A 14,323-nucleotide genomic window follows, 5' to 3' on the forward strand; every position below is an offset into this window, starting at 1 on the left:
TGCAGGTTCATTCCAGAATAGTTTCCAACATGGTTGTAGCTCAAGTCCCAGGTTTTGCTTTGCTCCCTGAATCATAATTGAAAAAGAAGGTTGTGAGATTTATTCATCAGTCTTGTAAGGGAGGCTTATTCAAACTAACTGGTCTCAAGAACACAGCTCCTTAAAAATCATAATTCTCATTAATAATTTTCTCATAATGAAGATTGCTTTCCAATAGTAAATACTATGTATGTACATTATATGTGGTAAATATTTCTCCATTAATAGAGAACCTAGGAAGAATAATAATAGTGGTCTTTTTAATTAAATTTTTATTTTTTATATTAATTAGTTTATTGACTTTGTATCTCAGCTATAGTCCCCTCCCTCATTCCCTCCCAACCTCACCCTCCCTCCCTCATCTCCTCCCTGCCCCTCTCTAAGTCCACTAATAGGGAGGTCCTCCTCCCCTTCCCTCTGACCCTAGCTTATCAGGTCTCACCAGGCCTGGCAGTAGTGCAATCCTAGACACAACTCAAATACCTTTAAGTTTGTCAAACACTGGGTAACATTTACTGATAATTTTATTTTAGAAGGAAGGATGCATTTGACTTAGGGCAGTGGTTCTCAACCTTTCTAATGCTGTGACCCTATAATGCAGTTTCTCATGTTGCGATAACCCTCAACCATAACATTATTTTGTTGCTACTTTGTAACTGCAATTTTGCTTCTGTTATGAATCATAATGTAGATATCTATATGCAGGATATCTGATATGCGACCCCTGTGAAAGGGTCATTCCACCTCCAAAGGGTTGTGACTCAGGTTGAGAATCGCTGGTGTAGGGTAACCTCTTCACTCACTTTACAAATACAAAGTACATTTTTTTTTTCTAGAATAACCTTCCAGCTAGGGAACAGCAAATTTTATTTATTTATTTTGTGAAATGGACTATCATTATGTAATCTTTGCTCTCCTGGAGCTTAGTGTATTATCAGGCTGCATTTATACTTGTGGCAATGCTCTAGCCTCTGCCTCCAAATACTGGGATTCCAGATATGCAATAAGATATAGCTTGAAACAGCAGTATTTAAAGCTCTTTTTATGTGTTTTCTCACTTAACTCATTCCATCCTAGATGAAATTATGGATTATATATTTATTCTATCAATTGTGTTCCTCTTAAGAAGCCTAATACAGATTTTTGTATGTAAAATGATTTAAGAGCAACAGAAGTATAAAAACGCTTTTTTTAAGTATAAGAAATAGGTTTTTCAATTTCCTAACAACTGTATTTACTGAAGCATCTCCAGTTACTGGAACTTCTCCTAAAAGCTTAGATAGTTCAGAAACCCATGTGTGAACTATATTTCAAATGTAAGGAGACAAATGTGTTTGTTTATTCTGATATCTCAATTGTGAGAGAAAATTGAATTTGTGGCTCAGTATATTAAAAAAACTGACAATTTGTAGAAAAAAATAAGAAAAATAATGATGCTGGTTGGTCGCTCTGCATCTCTGAATGAATTGACAAAGGAAAGGAATGAGCTCCATGATAAATTTAATCAACTTATTAAGCCTCTCAGAATATGGTGAAGGATAATAATGAACTTGGTGGTAAAATTGACTGGTTCCAGATGCACGTAAACAATCCAAAAGTTTTTAAATGCTCCCTAGAAGAGAATTTTCTTCCCAGCAACTGCAGAGTACCTGTTGTAGAAAGGCAAACTAAAACTCTCATTATAAGGTTGACTGAATTATAGGAAAAATTCCAATCCCAGACATGGAGGGTGGCAGTGGTTAAAGGAAGGCCATTAATTGATAAAGAATGGGATCCTGTAACTTATGGAAATGTGTGTGTGAGAACCCTACAAAAGCTTAGAATGTCAAACCCTCAGATTCTAAATGATTATCTCACATGAGGAAGTAGTTTCTCACCTTCAGCAGAAGATGCACTCTCAACCCCAACACCTGAAATACTGATTATTCCACCTGTGATTGAAGAAATTAATCCTCCATTGTCTACTAAACCAGCAGTGACTTTCTATGAAGAAGACACCAGGAAAGATGATACAGATGTTCCCCAGAGACCATCAATATTTGCTTCTATCAGTAAAATTAGGACTCAAAAACAGAAATGTGTACCTGGAGCAATTGCAGAATTTACTGCCATTGTCAAGGACTTGAAAGAAGCAGAGGTAGTGGTTCCCACTACAACTCTCTTAATCACTTCTATCTGGCCAGTGCCAAAGAAGAATGGATCATGAAGAATGGCAGTTTAGTATCAAAAATTCTATCAAGCAGTTACTTTAATTGAAACTGATATACCAGATGTGGTATCCTTACTTGCTCTGATTCACTCATTAAGCTCATGGTATCCACATATTGATCTAGCAAATGCCTTTTGCTAGGTACCTGTCCTTAATAAGGACCACAAGAAGCAATTTGCTTTCAGTTGGAAAGGTCATTAGTATACCTTTACAGTTTTACCTTAAAGATTTGCTAACCCTTCAGCCCTGAGTCATAACCTGGCTCAAAGGGATCTTGATCATTCTCTTCCACAAAATACCACATTGGTTCACTGTATTATTGACATTGCATTTGGTGGACTGAGCAAGAGGTAGTAACCACTTGTTGGTAACACACACATGGATCAGTGAATGGGAAATAAATGCTACCAAAATTCAAGGGCCTTCTAGCTTAGTGAAGCTTTAGTAGTTCAGTAGTATGTGACATTCTTTAGGCATCTCAAATATGATAACGAAAACATGTAATATATATATATATATATATATAATCACACACACAAATATATATATATATATATATATATATATATATATATATATATATATATATATATATATATGAATTATCAGAATCGCTTGCAGGCTGTGATCCAGCTAGTCTAACAAACAGAAGGCCAAAGAATGCAGTACTTTTTTTTTCCGTGGTGCTGAATGTCTCAGCTGCTCTTCAGTATATGCCGGAATCTCAAAGAAGTAGATTTCAACGCCTAGGAAGGAGCAGGCTTGCCAACAAGAGTGAGAGCAAACAGGCAAAGAGCAACCTTCCTTCTTTCATGTCTTTCATGTAGGCTGCCAGCAGAAAGTGTGATCCAATTAAAGATGTATCTTTCCATCTAAAAAATATGCAGCTTAAAAGTAAAGCAGAAGAAAGAATTGTAGGAGCTAGAGAGGTCAAGACACCACAAGAAAACCCACACAATCAACTAACCTGGGTGCATATGCACTCGCAGAGACTGAACTTCCAACCAGGGACTGATCTAGGCCTTCTGCACATGAGCTAGAATTGCAAAGCTTAGTCTTGTGGGACTCCTAACTAGGGTTATCTCTGACCCCTGTATGTCAGTGGGGTGAGCTTTGAAGTTTCAAGAGCCCAAGCCCATCTCAGTCTCTTTCTTTTCCTGCTACCTGTGGATCCAGATGTAGAATCCTCAACTATTTCTCCGTGACCATATCTGCTGGTATGCTGCCATGTTTCCCACCATAATGACAATGCCCTAAACCTCTGAAACTGTAAGCCAGCCCCAGTTAAGTGCTTTCATTTATAAGAATTGCTGTAATCATGGTGTCTTTGCAAAGTGATAGAACAGGGACTAAGGCATCATCATACACAAACAGACTCAGAATGGACTTAAGAGTTAAAGATGAGATTTGAAACAGTGAAAGTTCTAGAGGACACCAGAGTACGTGTGTGCATACATGTGTGTGTGTGTGTGTGTGTGTGTGTGTGCATGCTGACAGTGAAGCAAGATAATTATTACATGCTTAAGCTAATATTTGTAAAATCAGATTTTGTGTTCTCACTCAGATGAGAACATTTAATTATGAAATGTGACTCTTTCTTAATACATATGACCATTGAACAACATTATTGAAGATTTGAGACAACTCATAGGGACTACGAATTCGACTCTACTTCTTTGGGAAAGTAGGTGTTCATTATTCTTTGCTATCTGAAGAGCATTGAACAGGGTCAAGAACATTGATCTCTTGGGAAATCGTTACCATCTAGTGGAGAGATTTAGTGGAAATTTCACCAGGAATATTCAAATCTGTGCCTGATTGAATTCATTTTACTATATCAGTATTTCCCCAGAGCTGTATGTCAAAGTGTCCTTTAAGTTATGGGGATGAACTTCAAATGTTAACTGTGGAAATAATATTCTGTTAAAATAAGAGTTAAATAACTTTGATGGAGTTTCTAAAAGTACTTTAATGAGAGACAAAGAGACATCTTCATGCTTCCAAAGCATTGACATAAAAGTCACAAAAGAATTCTAAGGTGAACTTAGTCATTTCTCCCATCTTCTTTAAACTTATTATGTGTCCTTTGTTTTAAATTTGTACATTATGAATAATAACAATATTATGTATTTAACTAGGTAATTGTTATTATCTATGTTCAGTAAGGATATGACATATGTGTTATTTTTATAATGATAATAACTTATTGTCATTTGTCTAGTAGTTACTGAAGATAAATATGGATGTAAATTATAGTATTATGTCAGGTTTAATAAAAGAAAAGAAAAAGACAAAGATGTATGTATAAATATATTTATGAATTGTACACATAAATAATGTTTATAAAGTATAATTACACAAATCTACTATTGTTATTTTTCATAATAATTACTTTAATGATATTATATGATTAAAATGAAATAATGCTTATAATGAATTATGGCTACTCTGCCCACATTATGCAATAATCCAGAAATAAATTGCTAAATCTTTTCTTCTATTATGATTGGCATACCAGGAAGAATAATTGCATTCACAAAGACCACCCTCCTTGTCTGCAATCCTTACACATTTTATGAGTTTGTAGCAATCTGCCCACACTAAGATTCTGAACTGGGTGGTGATAGCATTAAAAGCTGTTAGTAAAACAGTTTACTATTTTTCTTTCTACATAGTCAAGACAACATTTATTGACCAATAAAACCAGCAGGACAACATCACACTGAGGTTTACAGCATAATAAGAGCCTTTGTATTTGCATAATATTTCAGTCATTTATGAAGCTCTTCAAAATACAGTAAGTTGTTTGAATCTCACAATAACCTGTACAACTCTATTCATCTTATAGATGAGAACATAAACTTCTCCTGGATATAAAGGAACATGTCCAGAATGAGGAAACAATGGAAGGCTTTGTGTATCATTGATCTTGTTTTGCTACAGTGTTTCTCATCATGTGAAGTAGATTATCAGTAGGTCACGATGTTGGAAAAATTAGATAATTATAAATGTTTATAACAATTGAAAAACCTTCAAGACTCTTAATGAAAGTGATCCAAAATCAGGCAATATAGTCCATGTTAGAAACAACCCCCCTTCTACTCTCCAGGTGCCCCATATGAAGACCAAGAAGCCCATTTGCCACATCAAACTGCCTTCTAAGTTTTTAGCTCTATAACCATAGATTAATGCGATTCTTCAATATTATTAGATAAATTCCTTTGTGTAGTGCACAATAGTCAATGCAGGAATTGATAGCCTGTAAGTGTACAAAGAAGAAGTTCCTCTGCACTGCTCAGCACAAATGGGCATCTATATCACAGCCCCTTCTTCTCAAGGTTCTGGGGATGTTATGGAAGAAAAGGTAGAAAGACTGTGAGGGCAAGATGAATGGAAGAGAAGAGTGAAAAAAAATGTTTTCTCAATGTGTCAGGACAACTGCACTCATGTACTCATAATGACTGTGTTGCCAGAATAAGATAAAACCATTCAACATTCCAGTATGGGGGTTAGAGGGTTACTCAAGAGTCTTCATCTTCATGCCTCAGCGAGGATCTTTGGACAGATGGTGGCTTTGGGGAAAGGTGTGTCAGTTTTCTTTCAAATTGTGATCTGGTTTTTGATAGGGCAACCATTCTCCAGTTGATAGTCCACACCCATGAGTACATGGGAAGCAAATATTGCACTTTATTAGATGGAGGTATGTAATCACTCACACATACAAACACACACACAGAAACATACAAACACACACAAACGTGAGAAGATGTGAAGAGGATTGGTGGAAGTTATATATTAGGATGAGTATGATTTAAAAATGTACTGTGTGATAACATGAATTTTTTGAAGAATTATAAAAGGTTATATTTTAAACAACAAATGTATTGCTGTACACAGTCCTACTTCAAATGTTTCTGGTGAATATGTGTTCTATTGTCCTTGGCACAAGACCAGTGATCTCATATTCTTTTGATTCAATAGGACATCCATCAGTTCAACTTTTTTTTTTATATTTTAAGAAGTTTTAATGTAGATTTCAAAATGTTGAAATAAAGAGATGAAAGTAGTCAGCAAATCTAAACTTGTAAGCAGATACGATTCCACTGAAACTCATCAATTTTGTTTGTTTATTTGTGGGATATAATAAAGTTCTTTATATTTAGAAAAATATAAGAACACTTTTTCATGATTCCACACAGCACCATTTTAGTTTCAGTAGTTCTAAATTAATAATATTTTCATAATTTCACTTTAAATATAACTATTATTAGCACTATTAAATTTAAAAAAGCATGCTTTGAGTTTGCTTAATTGGAAGCCCAAACTCAAGAAATTAATGAAATCAGTTCAACTGTTTTAAAAGCAAAATTTTGTCCAAAAGGAAAACCCTGAGTTCACAATAGTGTCTGTCCAAGAAATCACATGTTCTGATTATGGTTCTTAGAGTTAGAATATGCATTGTCAGGAACATACATTTTCAGAATTTTCAGAATACAGGCATTACTGAAACAGTAATTCATTTATTTCACAAAAGTAAGGCTTTGTGTAAATGTGTATTCTGTTGCAAGGTTCTCCAGAGAAACAGCAGCAATAGGACATAAAACTATCTGTGTCCTTCTGCATATACAGCCAAACACAGACCTAACATGCTTTTTAAATTTTGTATTTATAGTTAACAGATACTGACTTTTATTGTCATTATTCCATAAAAAATACAATGTTAAAAGTATTTCCATTTTGTTAGGCAATTGCAATTATATAAGCATGATTACATTTCTGACTAGTGTGTATGTCATATAATATTACACTATTTATATACATAACCTATGTAGCACTTGGTATTGACACATCACTTGGGGATATGTAAGCAACTGCACATAGACACCTAAATAAATGACTCTCTCTCTTCCTTTCCTTTCCCCGTTCTCTCTGTCTCTCTGGTGTGTGTGCAGGGGTTGTGAGAGGAGGGGCATGAATCGGCTTATATAATTATGGAGGAAAAGAGTTCCCATTGTGTTGGGTAGCTTTTTTAGATTTGACATATGCTATTGAAAGACTCTAATCTCAATAGGAAAAAAAAATGCCTCTGTTAGACATGTCAAGTTTATGAGGCATTTTCTTTGTTGAAGACTGACTGTGGCCATGCCACATTTGGCCTTCTGGTTGTAGGTGCTCTAAGAAAGGAGGCTAAGAACTGTATAAGGAACAAACCAGCAAGAAGCGTTCTTCTATAACTTCTGCTGTAGTTCCTGCCTTCAGGTTTCTTCCTTGAGTTTCTTTCCTGACTTTCTTCCGTGATAAACTACAAACTGTAAGATGAAATAAACCTGAGGTTAGTTTGAGTAATGGTGTTTATGACATCAACAGAAACTCTAATGAAGATACCCATGATCTCCTGTGTGCAAAATCGAGACCAAGGAAAGCTGTTGGTACATAGTATAGTTTATTTTGAGCCAGAACACCTTAGAAACAGAAGAGTTAATGGTATACATGTCTGGGGACCCAGAAAGGAAAGATGAGATGGTAAAGATCAAGTAGGCAAGCAGGAGGTAAAGGTAGCAAGCTAGTTTTTGCTTTATTTTGTTGTAATCAGGACACATATTGGAGAGGGTCATCTCCTGAGTATACTAGATCAAGTGTCAATTGCAGTTGTAACCATTCTAACCTAACCAACAAACACACAGAGTTATTCCAAGGCCAGTCAAGTTGATATATACAATTAACCATTGTAAAGACTGAAATTGCTTTTAATTACTAGAATTGTATCAAGCCACTATGTATACTATAATTTTAAAAGCTGACATTAGTAGGATTATGAATGTTTTACACTATGATTAGAGATTACATGTATGTTCTCAGCAGTGCGTGTAGTTTTGCAAGTAATTGTGTCTTCCTCCCAATTAGTTGATCTTGACAGAGTCTTTATTATTGAGATTCAGAAACATGACTCTAATTTTTGAAAGAACTTTCAAAGGACCTCTCTTATTTTATGATAACCAACAATTGAGTTTCTACAGTATGATAAAAGTTGCTAAATAGTTTATAAACTTCTAGGAAGAATATCATGAGGAATGCTATGAGAATTTACTTTTTATCTTGCCAATGAAACTGCCCAAGGTCACATAACTAGCAAAGGATACACTGAGATAAATTCAGATTTCTTTGGCAGGTTGGCAAGAATATGTGCTTTGAGGACCAAGCCCTACTCTTACTTGATCATATCAATAAAATAGAAATACATTACTCTATCCTAAACTATCATCACTTTCATTTGGAAACATTGTATTGCCTTTTCCCTACATGAACAAGATGACATGACTATGTTATAAGAATGAAATTAAGAAGACAGACCAATTACAGAACAATGGCCATTATTCTCTGATTCTTCTTGCAAGTTTTCCAGTGAAATTCAGGAAATATATGATTAAAAACACTAAAGAATGTGCAGAAATTTCTATAACCTTACTTTTGGGTGGAATTTAATATGAAAACTTAATTTCAAACTACAAAAGTTTTTAAGTGTTAAGTATTCTTGTTAAAACAGACCTTCTATCAGCCATGTAACAAATATAAACACATAAAGATCGAGATGAATTTATTTGATTTTCATATGAACCTAAAACACATACACTTTTCTCTTTAATTAATTGAAATATTATTATTAATTTTTCTCTCCTTAATGAAAGGTACCTTCTTAAAAGAATTCAATGTTTCTCTGCCCCCACCCCACACATACCCTTTTGTTTCAGGGACAAACTCATCAAGGCAGATGGTTGATCTTAATTAATTCTTATCACGGAGACAACTTTGTTGTAAAGTATTTTTCACAGATGAACAGTATTATATAAGCCCCTTTGTTTACTGCATTACAGTGAGAATGACTTTTCAGGAGGGAAGCAGTTACTGTAATTTTATCTTTTATTTCTTCAACTTCTTTGGCACTTAAAAGCAATTATAACATTTAGGCTATTCAGTCTTCACTGAAGCAAGAGACATGTTTGTTTAAAATGCTTATGTTTTCAAAAATGATATTTTTCAAAATTTTTATGGGCTGCAGAATTTAGTTTTAAAATAAATATTGCAAGGCCATATTTGTCAGTAGACTGTCCATCTGTGTGCTAACAACTTCGACTCACCATCAACGCAGCGTTTATTTCATTTTTCTTCCTTTGCTTCCCTCCCATCTTGCCCAGTTATGATATGGAGTTAAATCACCAAATATTCTTTTACAATAAGAATGCATTTTTTTTCAGAGCAAAATATTTATGATTCAATTAGCTTTAATATACCAAAAGTTACAGAATTGTAATCTACACAGTTTAGAACACTGAGAAAAAGGTAGCATGGTCTTTCATATCATCTCCCCAGACACACATTATGAACATAATCAAATTTGTTAGAGGAAAGAGTTTCAATCACAGTGTCCCGGTAAAATGGAAAACACCAAGTTTGATATTGTATATATTAACTTCAATATCCTGAATGATGATCCAAGCAAGGCTTAGCAATGTCTCATGGAGATGAATTGGAAAACATGAATATAAACAGGTTGCTTGACTTATGAGTTGTGCTTGTTTGCATCATGTGCTACCATTCCATTTCTTCTCTTAAAAAAAAAAAACAAACAAAAACAGGTATGTACATTTTTTATTATTCTTTTTTTTTGCTAAAATCCCACATTTTTTTAAATTATACTTTATTTATTTTGTATCCCCCTCTCTAGTTCCCTCCCCCCTCCCCTCCCAATCCCTCCCTTCCTTCCCTTTCTCCACACACTCCTATCTCCAAGTCCACTGGTAGGGGAGGGTTTCTTTTTCTTCCTTCTGATCCTAGCCTGTTAGGTCTCATCAGGAGTGGCTGCATTGTCTTCCTCTGTGGCCTGGTGGAATTCATTGTATGTTTCAAGTAAAATGAGTACATTCACTCTTACCTTAATTTACCATTATTCATTCAAAATCCCGAAATGTATTACCATTCATTCAAAATTAATAGATAACTTTGCACTAGAATGTGTGTGTGTATGTATCTGAGTGTGTATGCTTTATGAGTCATGTTCTGTTTACACAAATGCATTGTTCACCCTTCTTAGTTAGACTCCTTCAACACGCATTCTTCTCTTTTGCTTTAATGATCCATTGATTGATATCTACACATCTATTTTTTCTAAATATATTTTATTTGTGAGATACTACCAATGTCAAGATTAAGCCACCACATTAAAAACATAAAAAAGCAAAATTGTTTTTCTAAACAATAAGCATAATTTTCCGAGTTTCCTTTTTCCTGTTCCTATTCCCTGCATACAAACTCTCCCTATCTTATTACGAGTGTCTAAGAAAGCAAGGGAAAATGAGAAAATGAAAACAAAGCTTAAGTAAACTTGTTAACAAATTAAAAATTAGCTCATTTATCCACTCAGCAAATACTAAATGAGTGCCCTGTATCAGATTTTATGTTCTGGAAGGATCACAATGGAGAGCAATATCAAAGAAATTGTATTGCTTTATAAATTCACAGATTGTATGTCTATCATGTACAGTGAGATGCTATACAGTACATATGCACTGTAGAATTACTAGGCCTAGCTAACATGAGAATTTATCTCATATAATTTCTTTTACCTTATCGTGAGAACAAAACATCCTGTGTCAGTACAGCTACATTAGTATATATCTTACACCAATAACTAAAAAGTTTTATATAAAGATGGAATGCAAAGCAAAGTGTCTCACTCAGGAAGCAATTTAGTGAGTTTTTAGGAGAGTAAACCAATTTTCACTCTTGAAAGACTTAGCCAATTTTAAAGTATCATTATCTTAAGAATTAAGAATCTTTGAAATATTTTAAATAATTTATTCAAGTCAACCAATTAAACCTAAGAAGAGAAGAAAGAAACTTCTCTTATTGTTTGGTAATAACTCTGATGAAAGGCATGCATAATGACAGTTTGATCAAACAACATGAAGATTTATTCTCAAGCTATTTCAGAATAAGAAATGCATTTCTTGTTGTTTTTACCTCACAAGCAGCATCAAATAATCCCTTGGAGGGGAGAATCTGTGTGGCCATCAAACATGGCCCACTCTGCTTTAACTGTAGTTTATCCTTAACTATCAGACTCCCACATGTTTCAGTGAGTGGCTGACAGCTTGGGTTCTGAATATCAGTGTAGGAGTCAGACTGTATGTTTCCAATCTATCAAATGGATTAAAAAATGCCACAGTTTTGCTTCTGAACTGTGAAGCATCATTTTTTTCCTTTTAATATAAATTATCAGGCTTTGTCATATCATTCCCAGGGGTAATTAGTCATTCTAAAGCCTCCCACATCTGAATCAAGTGACTCGCTGGGGACAGCAACAAGGAGAACAGCACTGATGTGTAGAATGGCGCACTGTTGCTCTACCTGGTCATTTGATGAGCTTGAACACACTAGGTAGTCTTCCTCTGGATAGGACAAATACAATCACGTGAAAAAGCAGGAGTCTTCAGACCAGCAATGCTGAGCTGTGTCTTCTACAAAAATAAGAAAGGTGTGGCAAGAGAGATGAGAGAGGAAAATATAAACTGGAACAGAAAGTTATCAGCCTGATGAAGGGGAAATCTGTTGTGGGAAGGACTTAGGGAAAAGAAGATGGCAAATGCCTTTGCAAACACTGTCCTTGGAGTCTGTGCTTTTATTTAAGGATGCCATTGTCAAGACCCAACTCCTTCAATCATCTAAAACAACAGCCAAATACAGCTGTCCAGTTTTGTTGTGGTAGTTGTTGTTTTTAATCAAACAGCTCACCTTCAAGGCATGCACACAATCGTGTTTCTGTTCTGCAAGTTGGCTGTCCTGCACCAAATAATGTTCACTCTTGGATCCTCTGGTGTAACAGTGTCCTGATTTTCTTATAGTTTCTTCCTTTCACAATTCAAACTACTGCCTATCAAAAAGCCAACCTTATAACGTTCCACTTAAAATTCTAGGACTAGCAAGCTGCCTCAGTGAGTAAAGCTACTTGCTGCCAAGCCTAATAACCTGAACTTGATCCGTGGAACACATTTGATAGAGGAGAACCAACTGTCTCAGGCTGTCCTCTGATCACCACACATGTGCATGCAGAATGTGGGCATGGAACACAAATAATGCTCAAATAAGGAGGACAACAGAGTCAAAATACCTGAGCCTGGGGGGGTCTACAGAGACTGATACTTCAACCACAGACTATGCATGGAGAAGACCTAGACCACGGTTCAAAGGAAGTCCATAGGCTGATCAGTTTCCAAGTGGGTCCATAGTGAGGGGTCAGGGGCTGTTTCTGACATGAACTCAGTGGCTGGCTCCCCCAGGGGGAGGTATCTCTCTGAGGGATGCAGCCTTGCCAGGCCACGAAGGAAGATGATGCAGCCAGCCTTGATGAGACCTGATAGGCTAGGGTCAGATAGAAGGGGAGGAGGTCCTCCCTTATCAGGAGACTAGGGAAAGGGCATAGGGGGAGAAGAGGGGGGTGGGACTGGTAGGAGATCAGGGAGGGGGCTACAGCAGGGATACAAAGTGAAGAAATTGTGATAAATAAATTAATTTAATTTAATTAAAAATAAAAATAAAGAAAAAAACAATACTAACAGTCAATACTTCAGTGAGTATAAATTATTTGTAAGCTTTTCACAGGTGACCTTTTATTTAACAATCAGACACCTTCCATGTTTGTTAACACACCAATATTATTAAAAATAAAACCGAACTGTATGAATTTTACTATGATGATTTACATCAAATGATTGAAGTAAACCGCAGTTCAGAAAAGTTTTGTGTGATGCTGGCAAAGAAGTGACAAAACAAAAATTAGACACTACCCTGGTGGTTGATGCCAAACATTAACTTTAGCGTTATTGTGCTCTTTCATTTGAATTCAGTAATATTTCAAATGGTAAATATACTTAAAATAAGTGACTAGTTAGCCGACCGGGTGAAGACTACCATTCCCAAATAGACATATGCATTATATTATTTTCTTATTGTTTTGACCAATTATCTGATAGATAAAAAATAAGAAAATGAATATTTATTAAGAGCCATGGTTTTACAGAACACAGTGCATCCTGGTCTTGAAGGCACAATCACTAGAGTTAAGCCTTGTGTGCCAAAGGTCTTCAATAACTCCAAACTTCAACACCATCTGAGTATTCGAAACATGAGCCCTGGGGGAGGGGGGAAATTGAATAGAAATGGCTCCCATTTTCTCATATATTTGAATGCTTGATTGTAAGGGAGTAGCACTATTTGGAAGTGTGGTCAAGTTGGAGTAGGTGTGGCTTTGTTGGAAGATGTGTGTCTCTGAGGGAGGGCTCTGAGTTTTCAGAAGCTCAAGCCATGCCCAGTGGCTCACTTCCTCTTCCTGCTGTCTGTGGATCAGGATATAAGTCTCTCATCTCCTTCTCATGCACTATTTCTGCCTGTAAATAGCCTTGCTTCCTGCTGTGATGATAATGGACTAACCCTCTGAATGTATAAGCCAGCATCAATTAAATGTTTTCCTTTGTAAGAGTGGCTGCTGTAGTAAAAACAGTACAAGATAGAGAACCGGACTAAGTAATGAATGATTTTTTTTTTCCTCACAATATGTGTGTCATAGAAACTTTTTATATAGATGTTGGTTTCTTATCATTCACAGTAAGGATAGTAATTAATAGAATCTTCTAAAGGGAGACGAGACCTTTTGTTTTGTAAGGAAGCTCCTTAAGCTCAGGAAGCAAACCACTCAAAGGTTCCAGGAAGTCCCTGAAACAGACCAGACACATTAGGCTCATCCCTCCCTAACCATTTATAAGCAGTAAGGACTGTTGAGAGTCATTCTGAAACTGGCTGAGCTGCTTAGAAGACTTTTAGACGGGAAGAGGGTCAGACCACCTTATCTACCTTATCTACCTTATCATCTACCTTATCTACCTTATCTACCTTATCTACCTTATCTACCTTATCTACCTTATCTACCTTATCTACCTTATCTACCTTATCTACCTTATCTACCTTATCTACCTTATCTACCTTATCTACCTTATCTACCTTATCTACCTTATCTACCTTATC

This window comes from Psammomys obesus, unplaced genomic scaffold (genome assembly GCF_907164565.1).
Source record: "Psammomys obesus unplaced genomic scaffold, mPsaObe1.curated_primary_1811, whole genome shotgun sequence".
Taxonomy (NCBI): domain Eukaryota; kingdom Metazoa; phylum Chordata; class Mammalia; order Rodentia; family Muridae; genus Psammomys; species Psammomys obesus.